General features: G+C 33.6%; 1 protein-coding gene and 1 long non-coding RNA gene across 2 annotated transcripts in view; one reads left to right on the top strand and one right to left on the bottom strand.

Annotated features, from left to right (window-relative positions):
- Nucleotides 1-12,598, top strand: part of LOC106870917 (neuropeptide Y receptor type 2) — a 425,179-nt gene that overhangs the window by 92,252 nt on the left and 320,329 nt on the right. The window lies entirely within an intron of this gene.
- Nucleotides 8,097-12,598, bottom strand: part of LOC128250560 (uncharacterized) — a 312,488-nt gene continuing 307,986 nt past the window's right edge. Inside the window, exon 2 of the long non-coding RNA XR_008266600.1 lies at nucleotides 8,097-8,233. This is a non-coding gene — a long non-coding RNA (uncharacterized LOC128250560). The remainder of the gene's footprint in view (nucleotides 8,234-12,598) is intronic.

The following is a 12,598-nucleotide window of genomic DNA, read 5'->3' as shown; positions in this document are numbered from 1 at the left end:
TATATATATATATATATATATATATATATATATATATATATATATATATATATGTGCATATTATATATTTCACATTATTCCCAATTCTAGTGTAATATGTTAGTGAGATATCGACTATTTCACAAATCACACTGCTACGTCAATATTAGGTCACAAATGCTCTAAAAACATGATAGTTTTCAATAAATATCAAATATATTTACAATTTTATTTCAGAGATTGTTTAAGTTAACGTTTTGCCAAAGAAATTTATTATTGTCCTCTCCAGTTCTTAATTTCACTGCATTACTTCAAGATAATCCGTATTATATTATCATTATAACATTTAAATTCTTTCAACGAATCTATTACTCATTTAACCCTTCCTAAAAGGAATTGTAACTAATGATATACCACCCATACATGTGCATACTCGCAAACTCCCTCCATCCACACACACATACACGTGTGCGTGTGCGAAGACTTAGTAGTTAGGTTGTTGCATGCACGATTCCGAGATAGTGGTTTCGATTCGCAGACCGGGCGTTGCATTGTATTCTTGAGCAGCACATTTAATTTCATGTTGCTCTGTGATCATTTCCTCATCTGGCATGTGGCACGCAGTTGCACCTGTACAAGTAATGTCGATTTGATGGCGGGAGTCAGCTTACGTGTATACAAACATTTGATCACTATAAACAAATCATGTGTGTGGTTGTTCAGCAAGAAATTGCTGACTATTATACATCGCCTAACGACAGAAGAGTTCACAGTATACAGATACACACACACAGACATACACGCACACAAATGTATATATATATATGTATATATATATATATATATATATATATATATATATCGCACAAATTGATTATGAATGCGATGTTTATTGGCCAGTTTCTATATTGTGTTATCGTTTCATTAGCCAATTTGTTGTCTCTTCTATTTTTCATTCATTTTTGTATGTCAGCCGTTTATGCCGATTCTGTAATCTCATTCATTTAACACGTGTCTTATTTCTCTTAGTGACGTTTATCTATGTTCACCACAACATTGTTTGCCCTCCCAATGTATTCTCCCCATATATAAATCTCTTATTCGCTCTCGTATTAAATATTGTTGTTACATTTATGCATCTTGCCGTCTGCTCTCTCACTTTGCTTTATTTAATAAGCGAATTTCTAATATTGCGTTACTTTTTGAGTTGCTAAACGTCAGTATGAGTGCTCTCTCTCTCTATCTCTTCATCTCTCCCCTTCTCTCTCTCTCTCTCTCCATCTCTTCCCCTTCTCTCTCTGTCTCACTGTAGTGACGTTACTCCTTTATCTTTACTCAATAAATATTCTGTGATCGTTATGTCTCAAACTTTATTTCCTATCACCGCTTAATGTTACCAATGAAGTGACTCCTCTTTTCACTATTTCTCATCAGTTCCTTATCATTGTTTTTGATGTTGTTCCACCGTGATTTTTGTGAAGCATCCCTATTCCTCAATCAGCTGTCCAATGGAACACCTTCTTTGTTTCCCCAACAGATAGAATATTAATTCTTTTGAATGTTATGTTGATTGTATTCTCTCCTTTAGAGACTTATTACTAGAATCTTGGAAATCGATCCTTTAAGAAATCAGTATCATTGACTAATGCATTTGATGGGTTCCAGTACCAAAACTCAAAGACATTGTTTTTACTAAGAATCTGCGAATCGACGCTACTTAATATGTAATATGTTGTGCCTGAAGTGGAGAGAAAAGAAACCCAACTGACAACAGCTATTTCAAGAAATTCAAATGAAATTCAGAAAATTCTAATGAGATGCTGAGGAGAAATAAAGAAGAAAACACAGAAAATATATAAAAGAGAAGAAAATTATTTAATGTTTGTTTTTCATATGGCTAAGTTAATATTTATAGATCTAAAGCAGCAAAGAATAGAAAGAAGAAATTCCCAGGTGATAATATGCGAAAGCGGTGTTTTGTTGTTATCGAATATTTTCAAACAGGAATGCCACCTTTGCAAAAAAAAAAAAAAAAAAAAAAAAAAAAAAAAATGAAAATACATCAACATCGCTTTTAATTAACTAATTAACTGAATTCTATTTTCAACAAACTCTTTAAACATTTTTATCAAGTATTTATATCTAAATTTTAAACATGAAATTTTGTATCAGAATATCATTTTGTGAAAACGTAATAGTAGCGAAAACATTTTCCATTACTGTTTGCATTTGGTATCGCAAATTGAGATGTTGAGATAAAGCACCGGAAAATAAAAGATAGGAAAGAAATATTTAAATTTTGTACAATTGACAATATAAAATAGTGGTATACTTGCAATGATTTTATATGTATATGTGTGTGTGTGTGCCGAAGTTGTAAAGGTTTACAGAGGAGAGCATTTGAGGCGACTTCCAATAAAGGCTGTTAAATGCAATAGAATTCCACAGCAATTATATAATAAAAACAGAATTAGTTCTGATCTTCGATGAAGTTTTAAGATAAAAAAAAACATGCGTTAATGCGAATATTAGAAGAAAAATAATAAAACGGTAACAACAATTAAAATTGCGCTCTCAGTAATTTGTGCTTTAAGCTGTGATATAAATGATAATAAAATATCAAAGATTGTTTGAATGAGGTGATAAGGAATGTGCCAAATTAGTAGATTAATAAAAAAGAAACAAAAAGCATTAGCTTTGAAAATACGTTTAACATCTCAGCTATTTTTCTTAACCGAGTGCAATCATGTTATCTTTAAGAAACATGGTGGTTAACATATGCAATAGCCAAAATGGTGTCTCATTATTTAGCTATGCCTAAGGAATATTTAATCAATTCAGTACTTTTTGATCATGAAAATGTTCAAATAAAATATCTTTTAATTTTTTCCAACACATATATCTCATACCATAGACATAGTTCTACAAATTCGTTCATAATATTTGCTGTAGCTTTAATGGAATCCATTAACTGAAACCAATTGACATAGAAACCAATTCAACCTCGAATTACTTTGTATAAGATTTTATAAGTTATATTGCACCGAATTGTGTAGTGTTTGGTAATACATGTTATTTGAAAACACGGTAACGGCTTTGTTTATACATCTGCTCGATCCGATTCGATCCAACGCTAAATATCAATGAAAAAGGCCAACACTTGTAAGTTTTGAAACCGAAATTTAGAAAAATATCAGCAATAATCGGAAGATGTCGGTGGCTTGTAAACATCAAATGATTAAATGTTGAGATATAGCTCAGGCGATCGAGAAACTCCAATAAAATATTTGTCTTTCACATCAAATCTGTGTAGACAAGCAATCTTATTGCTGACAGCTGCACGGAAATGAAATTATACAGCAAAAAATCATATCTGAATCATTAGTCTCCATCAAAGAGTTTCACTCAATAGTTTTTCTTCAAATTGTAACTGATGGATTAGGTTATGTATTGAGTAGAACATCTCTTTTGATTAGTGAGTACACCGACACAACTTATTTGCAATATTTAATTTTCTATTCAAGTACAATTATACAGGATTTCATAGAGTGATGTTTAAATGCATATGGCTAGAAAGGCAGCTTGGGGAGATTGATTTTCTGAAAAAAATATAATGTCGAAGTGTATCTAGGTCATATACGGTGGCGGATGCATCAGAGCCTATATTTCAATTATAAATAAAGAACGTTTATCTCAGTCCAAGAGTACTCGAACTCCTTGTCGCAAGGAGTTGATGTGAATAATTTATCACGTGAGAGCCATTGTCTTGAAAAGCTCCACAGCAGAAATTTGGAACTGTATGGTAGAGTGTAAATATTCAAAGGTTATGAATTTATTTGTTGGAATCCAAGCATTGGAGGTGAGAGCTGTCCCTTGTGCCGGAATATATCAATATAGCTGTTTATCTAATGTGTGATGTGCGTTTATGCGTGTATGTGTGTGCGCGCGAGCGCGCGCAGGTAAATAGAGCTTTATAATTATAGGTTTTTAGTTTTCTTTTGAAATATTTGAATATATGTGTGCGTGTGTGCGTGTGTGTGTGTGTGTGCGTGCGCGTGCGCGTGCGACTAGAACTAGAGATGATAATCTATATTGCTGACTTTGTTTATTGCAATTTCACCCCTGAAGTATCAATAGACGGAACCGACAAAGCATCTGTGTATTATGCAAACAAACTAGAAGGATTGATGGTTCACAAGAGACTTATTTTGTAAGCAAAACTTTCATATTTCAATACTTCTAAAAGAGTTTTATATATTTTATACCGTTTTCACTATTTGAATTCATCAATACCATATATAATAACTATATATCGTAAAAATATATAAAATCTATAATAAACCGAAGCACAACAATGTCGTTTGAGAAGCACATGCAAGAATAAATTCTCCCATTTTTTTCCATGGTTTTCCTGTTTCGGAAACAACAGGTAAACTTACTCGATGAAAAAAAAAAAAAGTTTTTTCGATAAAGTACAAAATGTAAATTGTAGTGTCTGGGGGAAAGTCTTCCGAATAAACAAATTAATTTGATTGATTAGATAACCGATGTCTACACTGCAAAATATAATGCAACCAACGATAAAAAAATAAAGATATCGACAAAGAAATCAATATTTTGTCACACAGTTCTTCTAATACAAAGAACAAATTGATTAGACACACGCTAATTTACATAATAAAACTAATGCATACGATTATAAATTTTCGGATTATTAACTTTATTATCAGAAAAGAAAGGGCTTTATAGTATGTCCGCCTATATTCAGTTTAGATGGAATTGGTCACCATTCGTTACATTCTGATTTTCTCTTCGATAGGTCGAAACTGCTGAATCTCAGCTCAAATCAAATCGGCTGCTAAGGACATTACTCGGAATTAGTTAAATGATGACGATCGGAGCGGATAGGAGTGTCTAAAAGCAAATATTCATGTCTAACGATGACAAGGAGTCATTTAAATTAAAATAGAATTGTTTTACAATTAGTCATCTCAGGTATTTTAAACTCTTCAATGTAATTCTACTTTTATATCTACGTATAGAATTACAGGTGTATATAACGCATAACAGAACATTGTCACTGTGTTACCAATTTCATATCTAACTACCTTCTGGACGTAAAATATTCAATAATCCATCAGTTATTAACATCGTACTCCTCCGATTCCTCCTACTCGGTGTCAGAATTACCATCATAAGCATCATCATAATCATCATTATGGTCGTCGTCGACGTCGTAGCCGTCTATTAAAATTCAATTAAGACCTCAATTTCGGAATTCAAAATTTATGGAACACTCATTAAGAGCTGATGTAGTAACAACTTGAAGCCTTGGGAAATGTTGTTTGTATGTAATATTATGTATTTACAATAGGGCTTCAATACAGGAGACATAGTTTCGGGTTCCTCTGGGGAAAACAATGTCACCTTCTGTCATTAAGTCTCATCAATAACATTTGAAAAGTCTAGGATATATTCCCTATCTATCTATCTATCTATCTATCTATCTATCTATCTATCTATCTATCTATCTATCTATATATATATATATATATATATATATATATATATATACACTTTTACCCTTTTACTTGTTTCAGTCCTTTTGACTGCGGCCGTGCTGGAGCACCGCTTATAGTCGAGCACAAATCGACCCCAGGACTTATTCTTTTGAAGCCTAGTATTTATTCTATTGGTATTTTGCCGAACCGGTAAGTTACGGGGATGTAAACACACCATTATCGGTTGTCAAGCGATGTTGGGGGACAAACACAGACACACGAACACACACATACATACATATACATACATACATACATACATACATACATACATACATACATACATACATATATACGACGGGCTTCTTTCAGTTTCCTTCTACCAAATCCATTCACAAGGCTTTGGTCGGCCCGAAGACACTTGCCCAAGGTGCCACGCAGCGAGAATGAACCCAGAACCATGTGGTTGGTAAGCAAGCTATTTACCACACAGCCATATATATATATATATATATTTACAGGGGTTGGACTAAATAATGAAAACAACTTAAAATTTCAAACACATTTATTTTAATTTGGCAGTAATTACACCTTGAAGTCTACGAGGTATGGACTCATTCAAAGTTTGAATTTTTGTCCATTCTTCAGCTAAAACAGTCTCCAGTTTTTGTAGTAATGATGGTGGAGGATATTGACTCCTTGTTTTTTCTAAAATGCAGCATAAATGTTCAATAAGATTGAGATCTGAGGACTGTGGTGGCCAGATAAGATATTCAACTTCACTAGAATGTCCCTCGTGCTATTCAGTAAAAACTTTAGCGGTGTGAATTGATGAATTATCATCATGAAGTTTGCGTTTCCCTCCGGAAACAGTTCCACAACCATAGGATGAATTTGTTCAGATAAAATGCTTAAATAGTCTTGACAATTAATTTTGCTATGAAGGGAGACCATTGAGCTGGCGGATTTTGAAGATATAGTCCATCAGATCATCACAGATTCTCCTCCATATTTAACAGTTGGAAAAAGGCATTCTGGGTCAAATGCTTCTTTTGACTGTCTCCACACGTATACTCGGCTAGTGGTCGGAAATAAGGTAAAGGATGACTCGTCCGCCCCAAAAATAGTCTTGCACTGCTCGACGGACCATTTTTGTAGGTCTTTACTCCACTCTAAACGCGTTGCAACGTTTGTTTTTGTAAGTGGTGGTTTTCCTAATTGCAGCCATCCCATGAAATCCGGCTTTGTGCAGTTCCCAGCGAACGGTTTTTGTGGAAACTGGGTTTACGAGGTGGTCATTAAGCTCTGCAGTAATTTTGGGAGCTGTACTCTTGTGATCCTTTCTAACAATTCGCGTAAGAATCCGACGGTCCCTATCTCAAAATGTTGGTTTTCTTCATGAGTTTTGTTTCAACAAGAAGTTTATTTTTCCTCTTTCTCAAAGGCTGTCATTACTTTCGAGAGAGGACTGCTTGATACATCAAATATCTCGCCTGTTTTCGTTAAGCTAGCGCCTGCCATACGAGCAGCAACAATTGGAACTCTTTAAAAGTCCGATAGATCTGTCATTTAATTACCTTCTTCTGGTGATATCTCAAACGAAACAGTAAGTTTAACAAAACATATAAAGCGAAACTTATAATAAATAAAAAAAACATCAAAATAAACAAGCTTTTGACAATTTTATAGATATTTCAAAATTATGATACGATGATGCGAGGTATTTCTATTATTTTGTCCAGCGACTGTCTATATATATATATATATATATATATATATATATATATATATATATATATACATATATATGATGTATATGGATGAATGCATATATATGTATTTATATATATATAGAGAGAGAGACGAACATGTATATGCACACACATACACACACATATGTATACTCGTAAATCTCTCTATATATACACGAATATATATATATATTATATATATATATACACAAACATAAATACATATGTATGTATATTGAGGTGTTGATAGAATGGAATATATGTGAGTGTGTGTATTTGTGTGTGCATGTGTGTGTGTGTGTGTGCATGTGTTTGCGTGAGAGGGAGAGAGCGAAAAAGACAGTGAAATAGAAATTGGGAGAGATGTCTAAAGAAATATTTATCCGTTCATAACCTTGTCACTTGTGATTTATTTAATCATGGCAGGTACCAATTTCATTAAATTTTAATTAAACACATTTATATACACGCTAAACTGATTCGGTAATTATGTTTTTGCTTCAGTTATACATACATTAACCCTTAGATATATACTAAATTTCAGCAGAACGTAAGATGATAACGTCATTGCTCTAATCAACATTATCGATTGCACAAATCAAACACTTAAGAACAACAACATTGTCAGTCTGACAGTTTTATAGCAGTTAACCTTTTCAACTTTGTTTTTCTCTTCTTCCGGCTTTTTTTCAATTCCTCTTTGTTTATTATGGTTGACTTTTCGTCTTTGGTTTAACGTTTTCTTGATCTTCACGCCTGTTCATATATATATATATATATATATATATATATATTGTTGTACTTGGGGATGGTCATGTTGCCAGTTTAGCCAATAAAAACACACGCACTGTATATTTGGTGTTAATTTTCTTTTTTTTTTTTTCAGCTTTATATTACATTAATCTTAATCTTAATCTTATTTCGGCCAGAGTTCTTTCGTCACACTTCTGTGACCTCATCAGTGGTCCTTTGTTTCCTTCTTCTTTCTTATGTGTGTCTCACCTTGCTAACTATCAGCCATATATATGGGAAAAAGTGAAAAAGGAATCAAGCTTACAGGCTGTTATTAAAACATTTATAGCTTCATATCTTCTACATATGTTTCGATGGATGTATTCAAAATACCTCAGGCAGGAAGAATTATGATCCGCTATGCATCAATTTCATCAGGAAAGATATAAACAACAACACTCATCAAATAGACATTTTTACAGATATAGGAAGCCCTAGAACATGTGATATATTTATATGCATACGCTCACACACACACACGCACACACGCACACATGCACATCCGCATATATCCCTGTGTGTACGTGTGTGTGCATATACGTATAAATACGTCTCATTTTATAGGGCTTCCTATATTTGATAAGAAAATGACTATTTATATCTTTCCTGATGAGATTGATGCATAGCTGACCAAAATTCTTCCTGTTTGACGTACTTTCGATGAATCCATCGAAACATATGTAGAAGATATGAAGATATAAATGTTTTAATAACATCCTGAGCGTTTGTCTCCATTTTCAATTTTTCCTATTTTCTCCGAAATACGACTTACTTATTCCGGAATCAAATCACACACAAGTATGATTTGATTCCTAGGACACTCAAGCAACATTTGGCTACCCTGTAATTATTCCCTTGGATCTTTCCTATACATTGCACACTAATATATGTATATATATATATATGTATATAGTATTTTATCCAAGTCGAAGAATATTTCACAAATATTGGAGATAGTCGTTGTAGATTATCAAACATTTGTGATAGTAAAGTCTAACGAGGGAGTTTTATAAATTGTGAGTAAATATAAGCAGTTAGGGAATAGCGAATAAACATTTAGTGCTGATTGGGCAAGTATTTGTTTTTTAAATGACTACGTAGAATTGAGCAGAAGTGAGAAATAGATTCATGCAAAATATAAACACCAGTTGAATCGAGAAACTTGGTGAAAATTTATACAGTAGATAGCGGTGAAAAATTGAAACTGTGAAGAGGATAAGCTAGAATATGGGATAAATAAGAAATTGCAAGTAATTTAAATGAATAAAATAGAAGTAGTGCAAAATTATAAAATCTTTTTCCTATCCTCGTGGATACCTTTTCAGGGTTCTTTTCCAATCATTGCGATACTGCATGGCAATTCTGTGGCTTCCACTGGTGTCTGCGAAGGGAACATATGCTTTTGCGTTCTGTGATTATGTCGGATCCTTTGCTCCGTTCACGAATTACGCCTTTGCCGGAAGCACGTTCGTTCAGGGTTTATATTGCCGTTAAAGTTTGAAAGAGACAGGCTTCTGCTAATGGCCGACGAACAATATAAGTTGCATGGAAGCAAATCAGACTACTTTCAACCATACATGTATCTCCTATTAAACGTGTTGAGTGCCCTTTTCTTTCGTTTGTTCACTTACTATAATTATAATAGTTAAAATAATGATTATGATAATGAATGTCATTTATGCAAATAATATTAATAACTATAATAATAATAATAACAACAGCAACAACAATAATATTAATTGACCGTATAAACTCAAAATAAGTGAAATACCTCTGAATAAATAATGTACTCCATACAGTGAAATGTAAACAAATCTGCGACATTTAATTGTATTCTCTCTTTTACTTTTTTACTTGTAAATGTAAACAAATCTGCGACAATTAATTGCATTCTCTCTTTTACTTTTTTACTTGTAAATGTAAACAAATCTGCGACAATTAATTGCATTCTCACTTTTACTTTTTTACTTGTTTCAGTCATTTGACTGCGGCCATACTGAAGCACCGCCTTTAGTCGAGAAAATCGACTCAGGACTTATTCTTTTGATGCCTAGTACTTATTCTATCGGTCTCTTTTGCCAAACCGCTAAGTTATGGGGACGTAAACACCCCACCATCGGTTGTCGAGCGATGTTAGGGGGACAAACAGAGACATTTACACACACACGCATATACATGCATATTCATATATACGACAGGCTTCTTTCAGTTTCCGTCTACCAAATCCACTCAAAGGCTTTGGTTGGTCCGAGGCTATTGTAGAAGACACTTGCCCAAGGTGCCACGCAGTGGGAATGAACCCGGAACCATGTGGTTGGTGAGCAAGCTACTTACCACATACCCATCTTGAAAACCACGATTCAATTGTAATACCAGTAGACGTGGTTATAAGACCAGAATTCAATTCCATTTACGAAGTAATGCTATAACCTTCAACTGAATATCAACGCAGGAAGCTTGTTTGAATTAGTTCGCTTAGAAAACGCCATAAGTGATGAACGGGTGATGAAATTGCAGCGACTAGGATGCATAATTGCATACAGAGCAATGTGCAGTTGCTGTAGTAGAAACATATTGGGCATTGTTATATGTGCTGTAGAAAACATTTTAGTAAAAGTTTTGAATGAAAGAGAGAGAAAGAGAGTGAAGGAAATAAATGTCCCTTTCTTCGCACATATACATATACATGCATGCATGCATAGATATGTTCATAAATACATAGATTCATATATGCAAACACACATACCCACATACATGCTTGCAAACATACACACACACATACATACATACATACATACATACATACATACATACATACGTATGCGTATAAATGTCTGTATTTGTGTGTTTATGTATCTATTGAAATAAAGTATTCTCTATTAACTTGTCAATGTTTAACTTGATTAGAGCGTTCCGCTAATTGATAAATGAAATAGATTTAAGGAAATTAACATCAGTTGTAACAAGCCATTAACATTAATTATTTTGGTAACATCAGTAGCTTTGAAAACACTTTTACTTTGAAGGTTGTACACAAAGGCTGTTCGAAATTTTTACATTTTAATTTCAACTAAAATTATATCAGGTATCGCCCAGCATTTATTTCTTCGAAATTGACGAGAACTGGGTTTAATTTGAGCGATTCTATCATCAATTCTAGGAATGGCTTTCAACCCAAATCATTGTCGCTAGAGTTATCAGAAATACCTTTCTTGTGTAGTTTTCTACTAGTTACCGTCACACATTATAATAATTATGTGTCTATATATATGTATGTATGCATAATATATATGTATGCATGTATGTATGTATCACGAGACCAATCAGACTATCGGATGCTGTTATACATCGATGCCCACAATGCACTTTGCATCGTTTTAGCTTTCAATTAGACGCCATCCGATTGGGTAGGCGAGGGTAGCCAACGACCTCCCTGATCGGAAGCCCGTCGTAGGGTTACACATTGCTAGCTGAGTGGAGTGAAGTTAAGTGAAATGAAGTATTTTGCCCAAGAACTCACTTCGCAGCCAGTCTGGGATTCGAAACCACGATTTCTCGACTTTGAGTGCGAGAAGCCGAACCAATTAGCGACATATGTATGTAAGTATGTATGTATGTATGTATGTATATATTCATGGATGGATGGATGGATGGATGTGTGTATGTATGCATGTACGTATGTGTGTGTATGCATGTATGTACGTATGTATGTGTGTATGTATGCATGTATGTATGAATGAATGTATGTATGCATATATGTATGTAAATATGTATGTATGTGTGTATGTGTGTATGTATATATGTACGTATGTATGTGTGTGTATGTATGTATGTATGTATGTATGTGTGTATGTATGTATGTATGTATGTATGTATGTGTGTGTATGTACGCATGTATGTTTCTAGGCATGTATGTATGTACGTCAATACTTCGCTTCTGCGTTCCGATATCAATAACCTGGGGTTGGTTATTATTAATTATAACTCATAATGCACATGGTTCAAAGTAAAGCTTCAGACAAGTAAAGAGCATGACAAGAACTATGACGACCAGAGCAGGCCTTTTCATTACCTGTTTTTTTTCTACTCTCTCTAGATTTTAAATTCTCCCCCTTTCTATATGTCACCATTCACATTCTTATATCCCGTTTCTTACAGTCAGTATTTTGTACACACGTGTTTTGTCTATTTTTTTTTTATAAATGCATACAGATAGTTATGTATAGAGGGATTCCCGAAGCGCATATGTGTATACATAGATATACATATACACAAAATGATCTGAACATACATACTTCTGGAGTGGCTTTCATACTTCACACTCTATATGGTTTTATATTTTCGATGCTATATGTAAATGCTTTTCCAAATATATTTGCACTTCATATTAGAAGCTTCAAGGAATCTATAACGTGATGTAGAAGTACACATCTTTGAGTGCACTTCATCACGTAACAGAAACAGGTGTAAGCTATTACTGCATAATTGCTTCTTTATATGTCATCTAAATATATATATGATTATATATATACATACAGTCATACACACACACATATATATATATGTATATATATA

The sequence above is a fragment of the Octopus bimaculoides genome, chromosome 22, assembly GCF_001194135.2.
Source record: "Octopus bimaculoides isolate UCB-OBI-ISO-001 chromosome 22, ASM119413v2, whole genome shotgun sequence".
In the NCBI taxonomy this organism is placed as follows: domain Eukaryota; kingdom Metazoa; phylum Mollusca; class Cephalopoda; order Octopoda; family Octopodidae; genus Octopus; species Octopus bimaculoides.
Note: the sequence above shows the minus strand (reverse complement) of the source record. Positions and strands in the feature narration are given on the sequence as shown.